The following is a 12041-nucleotide window of genomic DNA, read 5'->3' as shown; positions in this document are numbered from 1 at the left end:
CATCTACTCAACCCTTCTCTGTTGTTCTTCCTCGGCTGGCTAGCTTTGTGAGAGTGGTGAGTGACTGATGGCAGGCATTCACTCGATTGTGATACTGTTTCTGGTATTTTCTTGAAATCTTATTTACAAGTCCAATCATTAGTTATAAATTCTGATGGCTACTCTCTCTCTGTCTCAGCAGACTTATACCAGGCATATTTAGTGGTTGCCAATGTTGTATTATTTGAGGCATTAATGAAGAAATTTATGGCCTATTGAATGTTATATTTCTTCCAGAATGCGGCAACAGTCATTATGTTGGGGGTTGCAGGTATGCCAGGTGGAGTAGGTGAGTCACGTGGGGCTGTGGAGGTGGAGGGGGAGGTAGATTGAGAGTCAGGTAGGGCAGGGGAGGTGGTGAGGGGAGGATCCTCCATCTCCTCCTCACTGCTGCTCACTTTTTCGGCGATTTCCTTCATCTCTTCTTGTTTGTCTGTTTCATTCCTCATCTTGTTATGGACATATTTGCAGTATAAGAACTTGGCATTCGTGAAACAACCATTATTCAAGTGTATCCAAACGTTATTATAGAAACTAGGTATCTGTTCTAAGTTACCGTTATTGCTGAAAACATTATTGTTGAAGTTGTTATTGGTGAGATCCTGCTGTATTTATTAATTTCTGAATGTCTTAAGTTTATTCTGTTTCATTTCCGCATATGGTACATTAGCACCAGTTTATTTCTGCGTTTGATACATTAATACAGTGTTAGTTAATTCCTGCATATAGTATGGTAATACCAGTTTTTGCACATATGGTACATTTATACCAGTTTATTTCTGCATTTGGTACAGTAATACTGGTTTATGTCACCATATGATAACGTCACTGATCATGTGTAGATACTTCTGTTGTCCAGTTTTTGGTATTTAAGGGGTATTGTGCCCACTTGTATAACAAGTTTTCAGTCCACTCTGCTATCTGAATGGTATAAATTATGTACAGTTGCAGACAGTAATATATATCAATCCATCTGTTACACACCTTAATTCTGTAAGGGGTGGCTTCAGTCAGATAACCTCCACAATGCTCTGTTCTCTGTCATTTGACACTCCTCCCTCCAACTCACACCCTCTGCTATCCCTCCAACTCACACCCCCTGCCCTCAAATAACTCCACTTCATCTCTAACTTGTACCATTAAAAATTTACTGGATTCAAGTTGCCAAGCTCTAGGTCCCCACACCTCAAATGGGATAATACTGTATGGTGTTGGGAGTTTTCAGTCATCATCATCATCATCATCCTGACCTCTGTTTGCCATGGATGGATAAGGTGAGGTAAAAAGAGGCATTAGTTACAAGGAGGTTTTGCAGTTATTTAATGTGCATTTTGTGTGTATGTGTGTGTGCATGTGTGTGCGTGCAAAATAAACTGCGAAGGAAGAGGTGTTAGTCGTGCTTGTAACCCCACGGGAATCCGACTGCAAAAGTCAGGTATGCTACGATAGTATTGAATTGTAGGACATTATTTTACAGCCAGTCTTCGTTGTAAGTCAGGAGATTATTCCGAAATGCCATGTCCCCCCCCTCCCCCCCCCCCTTTTTTTTTTTACCGTAAATTTGGGGGAACTGGCAAATCATATAACATGTAAGAGTGGTGCGGTAATTGGGAACTTTTCTGATATATACTGCTGATTTAACTCTCTCAGGCTTCAATAACTCACTCTCAGATAAATAAAATGTCAGGAATAGAATAGTAGAGGTGTTTTGAACATTAGAGCGTTAATTCTGGTCATGTTAACATTCAGGATCCTAAAGACTTGCACAGCTGAATAAAATTGTTGCATAGGCATCTATGACTCACTCAACTAAATGAATTTGGTATTAGCTGGAATAAAATACCAGAGTTATTTAAACCTTGAGAAGGTTAATAGCAGTAGAAAAAGTAAAGTATATAAGGTAGATAAGTAAATAAAGCTGACTTGCTACGAGGAATTTGCTGTACCAAATCGACGTTAGCGATGGTTGAAACACTTTAACTGTTAATGTATCGTGTGTACTGGGAAATCCATTTGGTTTGCGTCAATGCCGTTGTACGAGATGTCTGTACCAGTGTAAGAAAATAATATGTTTATGTGAGGGATATTGTGTTTCTTGCTACTCTTAAGCCCGTACTCTTGGTGTTTAAGGAGGATCCTGGCACCTCTTTCTTATGAGATAATTTCTGTATGGTACGCAAGCCCCCAAGAATATCTGAAAAGTTCTGTCCTGATATCATGATATTGTGGCTGAAGCAGTTGAAAATAATCAGTGGTGTTTCATTAATTTGTATGCATGGTGTCCTTACCACTACACCTTAAAGAAGGAATTTTATACTTTGTGCAAAATATAGTATCCATTCAGAAACATTTGCCTAAGGGGAAAGAAAACGCAAACAGCAGCATGCTCGTGAAGCAGTCGATCATGTGTTTTCAGATACTTTTTGGAGCATTTGTACATTAATATATTCTTGTATGCTAGTTTTGCAGTCTGTGTCAATTTGAAAGAGAAGTAAATAGCTTAGAAGGGAATACAAAGCAGTAATATGCAGTAATGTATTCCTGTGTGTTATTTTAAGCAGTTTATGTCAGTCTGAGAGAGGTATCAATAACATTGCAGTATACACCTCTGTGTATAGCCTGATGCCTTAATTTCTGGCTTTAGGTAGAGATATAAATGTTGTTTATGCCTCTTATATTGACATGGAATGCAAAAGTAGCATGCGAGAATATATAGGATAAAAAAGAGTAAAAAGTTGTAACATGCAAAATAAGTCGATAAAAAAGAGGTGCTACAGAGTCTTCAAGCCTACGAGAATATGGCCCTTTTTAAGGTCACATGCTTAAGCCTCAAATCAGAAAAGGGAATGCAGGCTCACAGTTCTTTATGATGATTTCTGAAGCACTTGATAAGGATGGGACATGTTTGGCCGTCCTGTATTGCTGCTGACTACACCGTGTAAAATGAGATGTGGGGCTAACTATACCTAATAACCACAGATGTTCCGTATGTGACCATCAAAAATTAGGACAGAAAGCAGAATACAAGCTCACGTTTTTTTATGAGTATTTGTGAAGTACGCGATAAGGATGGAACTTTTCGACCCTTCTTTATTGTTGCTGGCTGCACTATATAATGTGGGATGTAGGCTAGCCACAGTTGATCCATAAATGACTAATTAATATGTGAATTTTGCATTTAACTTTGTGATTTAAGGTGTAAGCATGCAGCCATTAGACTTGACCGAGGTTGTCGTCGTTATTGCCACAAGTGTCATTACCTCTACTGTGTTAGTCCTGAGTTTTGTTCCATTCGGGGTATAGTGAACCCTTTTAATCCCAAAATGTCTTATATTCTGGGTGTCCATGAGGTCCTGCTGGGTTTATAAAAGGTCATCATTACATCATTATCGGCATCACCTCATTGAGGTGAGTTAGGTTCCAGAGAGCATGAAAGAACTCATTAGGAGAAACAAACTAAAAGTCTGCACAGTTAAATGGGCCACACTTTCATTTACTCACCATTCAAGCCCCTGGAATCCTATCTGATCTTTATAAAATCAGTCGTGTGCACAGTAAATGTTTTAATATACTGAGAGGCCTTTTTCTCTGTATGAAAGAGAAACTGAAAAAAAAAGGAAAAAAAAAAAAAAAAAACTTGAAGAGTTTGTGTTTCATATGGAAGAAACTACATATCAGTATGTTAAGCCATTCCCATGCATTGAAATTATGTAAACTTGTCAAGACTTTGTGGACACCGTGCATTTTGTTCTTGGTTTCTCCAGATGACTTTATTCAACCTGGGGAGACTTTTCAGCTGCTGGGGTTAGATATAGCCTCCATTAACCCCTTCACTACTAGCATGTTCCCCTAAGCTGAATAAAATAAATCTAGAGAGCAGGAATAAACTAAGCAATTATGTCGTCGGATTTAAGGGGCTAATCCTTTCACTTAGATGAACTTTTTCATTTTCATCTTGGTACTGTCAGATGATATTATTCAGTTTTGGAAAGCTACCCTATAGTGATACTTTAGAGAAAATGGAAATTATAGCTTAATCCTGTGTAAAAAGTCACTCCTAAGCTGAGGAAAATTATCTGAAGGTAGCAGGATTTGAGTGGAAAAAAATATGTCTATTAATTGAAGGGATTAATAGGAGCATGTATGCATATGCCTAAAATAGAAATATCTTTACTAGGTACCATATATTATCTTTTTTTGAAGTTGCAATAAGTTGCTCAATGTTTTGTATTTACCTTAGTAATTGTCATGAAAACGTTTTGTTCATGATTTCTCTCTTCTCAACAGTTATGAAAATGGTTATTGCTTACTTTCAGATTGTTTGAGCAATAAGGGGCCAATATCTGGGATAAATGTTTTGCCATAGTATTCACAGTTCTCCCGGACCTGGTTTTGTACTCTTGTTCGTTAAGGAGATGCACTGCCACCTCCTTGCTAGTGTACTCATGCTTATGACACAGTAACTTTCTCTTGTATCATATTTATGTAATCTGTGCTCTCATTAATATACTCAGGCATCAAGGACTCACTCTCAGCTAAAAAATAACAATAATCCGATGTTGGTTGGAATAGGAAACTAGAGTTGTCCTAATCCTGCTAGGCTTAATGAGTCATAAATATCATACAAGAGAATATTAAAGGACAGTAATGTGCTGGAGAAGGATGTCTTGACTCAGTGTCACCAGTATGCCGTAACTCCGGTGACACAAACGTCTCACAGCTCCCTCCTTGTCCCCTGAAAGTTGGATGGTAGACTGCAGAAAAATGGCAGCTTCAGCCTGCAGTTCGCTAGGTTCATGTTCACAGGAGCCTGCGGCCACAACAACAACAGCAAAAAAGAGGTGCTAGGAAGCCTCCGAAGGCAATGAGAGTATGATACTTGGTCATACAGATTGATAAACACATGGGTCCAACGTTTCCTGACTGCTTAATTATTATCATGCATATCCCACAAGCTCTGAGGAGGTGTCAGAGAGTCATTAATCCATGCAGTTTCTCCCGAGGATGGCGCCGCGACTGCAGTGACGTTTTATATATATTGTGATCTGCAACAAATAGTATTTTCTGTGTCCGGAAGGGAGAGCCTCCGTCACGTATTATTTCATCATGGATATTTTGAGTAGTATGGTAAAATTGATTTGTCCACATCCAAAAAAACACCTTTGATACTATTGAATTGCTTGTATTTTTATTAGTACTATAGCCGAGGGTACATGTAAACAATTCAAGAGAATAGTTGTAATTTTTTTTTTTTACAGATAAATACATTCGATGCATGAAAGGTGACTCATTATCCCTACCTATAGTTAATAGCAAGAGCATTTACTGGTCACCCATCATAATAGGGGTGCTGGAGAGGGATACCCTTATATGGTGGTGCTGCTATAACAGGGCAACTGCTATCTGTTTACTGTATACAAACATCCTTGAGCCTTCTCCCAGTCCCCCAAAAAGAGGATGGTGGGAGGGCAGCTTCAGCCAGCAGTCTACAGGTTCATGTTCAGATGATCCTGTGGTCACAAAAGCAGCAGCCACTTGTAGGGGACTGGTAGCTTAATCTTGGACCCCGGAGATCTAAATGGAGTACCGGTGATTTGAGATTGGCCATTACAAAGAATAAAGTGGACAGTCATTTGATGTGTTTAACCTGTTGAGTAAAATTATTATTATTTTTTTTTCCTGCTCACTACCAGATGATATTTAATTATATATATATATATATATATATATATATATATATATATATATATATATATATATATATATATATATATATTGCAGTTTATAATAGCTTAATATTAATCTCCTATAGTGAAGGGTTAGAAATAGTTTCCATTAATATCACCACTATAGATATATGCATGTAGATGGTGGTGACCATCATCCTCTCACTCGATGTAGTGCTGCCTACTTCCTTCTTCACCTTTATCATTCTTTTTCTGTGATTACCCTCCTGTCTTCCTGCTCTCCATTTCAGGTGCCTTTATATTGAGTGACAAGTCTAATGGTTTCCTGTAAGCCAGGAAACCATTTACAACGCTGGGTAGTAACCATATAGCAAACCCATACGTGTTCCTTGTGTCACCAAGTGGGTTGGCTGAGGGTTAGTGCCCCACCCTGTAAAACCACAAACTCAAGGACAGACGGCCACCTCTTATGGGATTATGGCATCTGGTAATAGATAGGTGTTTGTATGTATGTATATTAATTTTTGACTACTTTTGGGCAATTTCCTTTAAGTTTTAGTACAGTACCTTGTGATCTTTTTTTCCATGCTGCTGTTAGCTCAGTATTATATAATGAAAGGTTAGAAATAGTTTCCATTAAAATCATCACTGAAGATATTTATATGTATGTATGTAGTGGTAGGTGGGGGTGCTCATCATCCACTCACTCATTGTAGTGCTGTTCTCGGGTGTTTGCTCATTGCTCTCTCCCTTTCTTTTTTCCTTTCTTCCTATTGTGTCTTTATTTCCTTCATTCTCTTTGCCTTCTGCCTATGGGTGGCTTTACACTCCCTCTTCTGTTTTTCTTTCCTTCATTCTTTCCTCTTCCTTCTGCATGGGGGTGACTATACACTGAGTGACAAGCCAAATGATTTCCTGTACACTAGAAAACCATTTACAGTGCTGGGTGGTAATCATATAACCAAACTATGGCACCTGGTGGTTTAGTGGCTGATTAAGGTGCTCCAATTGGATTGAACCTCTGCAGGTTTATATCCAAGGAGTGGTTGGGATTGATTACTCACGTAATGTCACTCGGATGAGTGAGGCTTGCCACTCTCAACTTAAATGTCAGGACCAGGTTGCGTAGCCCCGGGCTCCTACGCTCCTCATGGGGCAACACAGGATTGAATGATGATGATGTATGTCTGCATACAATATTAACTTTTGACCACATTTGGGCAATTTTCTTTTGGTTTTAGTACAGTACCCTGTGATCATTTTACCATGCTGGTGTTAGCTTATTAGTAGGTTTTTATTTTATTAATTGTGGTAGTAGCAATTTTTGCTGAACAGTAGTACTAGTATTCTTTTTCTTGTTATTGTTATTATTATTATTATTATTATTATTATTATTATTATTACTGATAATCCCCTCTGTTGCACTAGGGTGTTCCCTTTTAAGGACAGTTCTCATGCATACATGATCAAGGGTGGGTCTTATTACTGCTTACTGATCTAGTACGTTAACTTTGTTGCCCTCGTACAATTTTTAGACACCTGGTGGTGTAGTGGATTAAGGCGCTTCAGTCAGATGTAGCCCTGAAGGATGTATTCCCCAGGGATGGCTGGGATTTGTTGTTCAAGTAATGGCACAAAGAGTTAAGCAGCTGATCATTCACATCTCAAAAGCCAGACCTTGCCCTGGGCCTCAATACTGCTGATGGGGAAGTACAGTGCTAGGTTTTATGTTGGACGAACTGATAAATTATTTCTTTGTTGCATGTAGGTAGATGAAAATCCAAGCTGAGCCTCACATTGTCACATATTACACAGCTTTTCTTTTTTTTTTCTTCCCCCCCCCCAACAGCTTCAACAAACTTCTGGGAAATAATTAGCTGGTTTTACCACTTTTCAAATCCCAGTCAGTAAAATAAAATACTTTGCCCAACCTCAATATGGAGATATCTTAACAGGGAGCATGGCCACATAGTTTGACTCAATTTATCACACAAGCATTTCATAAGTGCCTGAAAGAGGAACAGTATGTATGGATCATGCCTGTGAGTTTGAGCTGAGAATTTAGAAGGCTTGAAAGATGAATGAATAGATGTGTGGCCTATTTTATTAGCTCATTTACTTTTTATCCTTCATAATTCTGGATCCTTCTTAGCCCATTTGTGTGTGTGTGTGTGTGTGTGTGTGTGTGTGGAAAAAGGATGTTGATGAAAAAAATTTATATACTGTATACAAGTCAGCGCTCGCATAACAGGAATATTGTACCCTTAAGCTCGCTTTATGAGATTTCCACCTTATAGGGCCATATGTTTACATATTAAAGGGTTTCATGGTACCTAAGCCAGCCCCAAGTTCACCGTATGGGACAATTTTTATTTTTTTTATTTTTATTTTTTTCCAGGACATTTACATACCTAATAAAGACTTCATTTCATACAAACACTGGAGGATTCCTCACCTGGAATGGAAGAGGTTGTGGGCTTGCTGGGGGGAAGTGGAGTGGGGTTCCAAAGCAGGGCAAGACACGCAGAGCACATGTGCAGCCAGAGTGCAGGAAAAGGGTAGGCTTAACTGGGGCAGGAATGCTCAGTTGGCCATGACAATACCCTGCGCATACATGTGACAGCCATAAGTCAAAGGCTGATGCAACCCGCACTGTGACCATCACTGGTCGCATTGTCTTCCCATTGCGTAATGACCCTAGTTTGCCGCGTTATGACTGTTTGAACCATAATTTGGGGCCTCTGGCCGCGTTATGTGTATCATCACCGCATAGTATGTGTTACAAAAAATGGGCAGCTTTCTCCGGCCGTGTAATATCTGTCATTTTTGTCATGTGACTAAATTTGGACATGAAATTTTGCCTCCCACATTATGTGAGTTTCGTGCTGTAGGATGACGCTTTATGTGAGCTCTGACTGTACATATATAGTACATTTTGTGATACTAATTTCCTTTTTGTACAGGGCATTTTGCATGTGTTCCAGTTAGATTAAGAGTGAATTTATGTACAGTACAGATTACAGTACTGGTATTGTTCATAAAGCAGTTTGGTAGGCTTATACATCAAGCGATTTTTGTAAGTTATATCAACACTTTATGGGTTTCGTCAGTATAGTACATCTTAGCTCTTTTTACTTATTTTGTTTTCAGATTTTTGGTAAATGGGGGCACCTACCCACCACTTATTTGATGTACTGCTGCCTTCAGGTGACTCTACACAGAGTGACAAGGCAAATGGTTTCCAGTAACACAAGAAACCATGTTGGGTAGTAACTATATAAACAGGTTGGTTTTATATTGTTTACTCCAGCTTGAATCAGATTCATGTCCTTTGGCAGCTTGTTTTATATAGCTCAGTGGTAGAAAAAAAAATCCTTTCAACACCAATTTTTCATGACTATCATCATACTCTAGTGTTAATCTCTTGCTACAACACCATTCAAGGAAGTGAGATGGCAAACCTAGGCTGTTATAGTAAAAAGGGTCCAGTAAGTTAAGGCATTGCAAGTAGATGTGGCCCATAAGGGTTTACATACAGAGGGTGTTTGGTATTTACTGCTCACATAAAACAGCTTGAGTGAGTAACTGGCCATTCATGTCATAAATGTCAGGACTTAGCCATGGGTGTCTATGCATCTGATGTGGCAGTAATGGATTGGAGTGTAGATAGGTAGATACTGCTTATAATCCATGTCCAGTTTAGCTAAATTGTCCAAGTTCCAAGAGAATGATAGGTACATCTTGAAGTATACTGGCTTGTGCAGAATGGGATTGCTCAGCTAAGACTTGGTATCTTGGATATTAAATTTTATTGCTTAGAAGTGATGATTAAATGTGCAAAAAAGTTTAGTGTTGAGTTTGGTGAAATAGATGTTAAGGGATGAATGTGTAGAGATGTACATGACAAAAGTTGCATCCATTTTGAACCTGGTAGATGGCTGCCTGGCTGTATCGTATAGATTTTTGTGAACCTCCTCTAAATTCAGGTAAAATGAGTTTTTTGCAAGACCAAGCATCCATTTTTTACTCCTTGGTGCAGGAGTGTAGTGATATACCAGCTAATTCTGTTGCTCAGTTATTCAAACCCCTCAACTTCCTATTGTGAAGGGGGACAGCTTCTGTCTGCAGTCCACCTGGGTTACATCTGGGTGAGCCATGAGCCACAACAATTACATAATCACTAATTTGGAGTCACCTTCAGGAAAAGGTTTCAAGCCATTTTCTTTTTAAATGCAATGTGTCAGGCATCTTGAAAAGATCTTGAACTGGCTTTTACTGTTATCTTTTTCTAGGGGAAAACAATTTGGCGGGCTTTTAGCCTTTAGTTCCATCTTCCTTGCATTAAAAAAAAAAGGGGGGGGGGAATTAGAAATGGTGCTGGGAGGAATCATCTTAGATTTATTGAGCTGAGGAGAGGGTACATTGGTTCAATCTGTCTATATCTGTCAATAATTTATCAGTGTCTCTCTCTCTCTGTTTTTATAGCCAGATGTCTTGATACTGGAGGGGCTAGCCACTGAGAGATCACTTCCATGTCACACTATATTCTGCCATCATTCATATACCTTCCCACCTCATCCTTAATTGGTCTGCCCCCTCCACTTCACTCACATTTTGTTTACTCTCATAGTCAGTTTCACATTCTCCATTCTCTTTTGTCTCCAGGTATAATTCCATACAAGGCATAATGATCTTTAAGGTCACTGATGTCATGTCGGCATGGGTGGTAGGTGACTCAGATCCCCAAATGATTATGTGGATGATTTTGCCTGGGAAGTTTGAGGGCCTCAGTAAAGAGCGAGTCACTGTTTGGCCCATTTCAGTGGAAATTCTTTACAGTTATATATTTATGTTTTAATTTTACTGTTTTTGGTTTCACCCCTCCCCCCTTCCACACACCCCATTTCATAGTGTACAATATGCTGTAGTTAGAGGATGATGGTGAGATGAAAAAAAATGACTACCCTATTGAATCCTGCTATTTGTTAGTTAGCCTGAATACCTAAGAAACTTAAGCCAAAACTCTACTCAGTTTGATGCTTGCTGAATTCGTCTAGCATTTCCTTCTTTACCAAGTCATGAGTGAGAGGTGTGGAAATGAGTTATCTGAGAGGAACCTGTGTAGTTACATGGGGAGATGGTGAGGAAGTTAAGAAGCATTGTGGTGTTGATGTGGTGGAAAATGATAGGAGTACCTGAGGATGGTGTGGTTAAGGAAAATGAAAGTGCTAGCTTGACCAAGAGTTTGAGTGAGTGAGGTGGAGGGGGAGAGGGAATCAGGATGAGATGGCGGGGTCGGGTGGAGAGGTATATTTGAGAGTGGTATGAGATGGAGGGAGGGCACCATGACTGGAGAACAGGGCGATGTAGAGACTACATCCACGACAACCCCCCCTGCAGTTAAGGCATTTGGCTATAGATAGGTAGACGGGTGCGATGAATTACCGAATCGACAGTCATTTACCGAATTTGCAATTTTAATCGGAAAATATAATTTGTATCACCCTATAAGTTCATACAAACCCAATTAACTGAAATCCGGTAAAAAAGAGAGTGAGTGAGAGAGAGAGAAAAAAAAGGATTCAGAGCAAGAACGTGCTAAAGTGAATGGAAGTTTCTCGCCAATTCGCCTTGATAGACTTCTGTTTTGCATAAATATTGAACTAAAATGCAAACAAATGCTTTGACAGGCGTATTTTAACATATTTCTCGATATTCTGGTAATTATCCGTACTAATTTTCCAATATAAAATTTTAAAGCTTTTCGGGGCGTGTTTTGGGCTATATTTAGAGCAGTAATGCGACCACTGGGCTATTTTTCATGGCGTCTGGGATAAACTCTGGCATTTAAGTACATGATGTTCTTTGTACTACTAGAGAGTTTATGTTATGAAAACTGTGTTTAGAACAGGTAATGAAAGTAGGTTACACTTAGTGGTGATGGTGGATGCCACGGAGGTAGGTAGGCTGGTCAATTAGCCTTAAATGTACTGGACCATAGTTGCTAGCCTAGCCTCAGGCCCCTACACCTTGTCAGGAGGGTAGTCTATAACAGTCTTATGCAGTGTTCTACTGTCAACCAACCTACCTACCTACTACATTGGTTACTGATACACGACAGTGCCCACCTAACTACCTACCCACCTACCACAGTGCCTGCCTAGCTATCTACCAACCTACCACAGTGCCTACCTACCTACCTGCCTACCTACCACAGTGCCTACCTACCTACCCACCAGCTTCCCACAATGCTTACCTACCTTCCTACCAAAATACCTAACTACCTCCCTCTCTCCAACAGTTCCTACCTACATA

This window comes from Coenobita brevimanus, chromosome 86 (genome assembly GCF_032717465.1).
Source record: "Coenobita brevimanus isolate Jiangsu-jjx chromosome 86, ASM3271746v2, whole genome shotgun sequence".
Lineage (NCBI taxonomy): Eukaryota > Metazoa > Arthropoda > Malacostraca > Decapoda > Coenobitidae > Coenobita > Coenobita brevimanus.
This window is presented reverse-complemented; position numbering follows the sequence as displayed.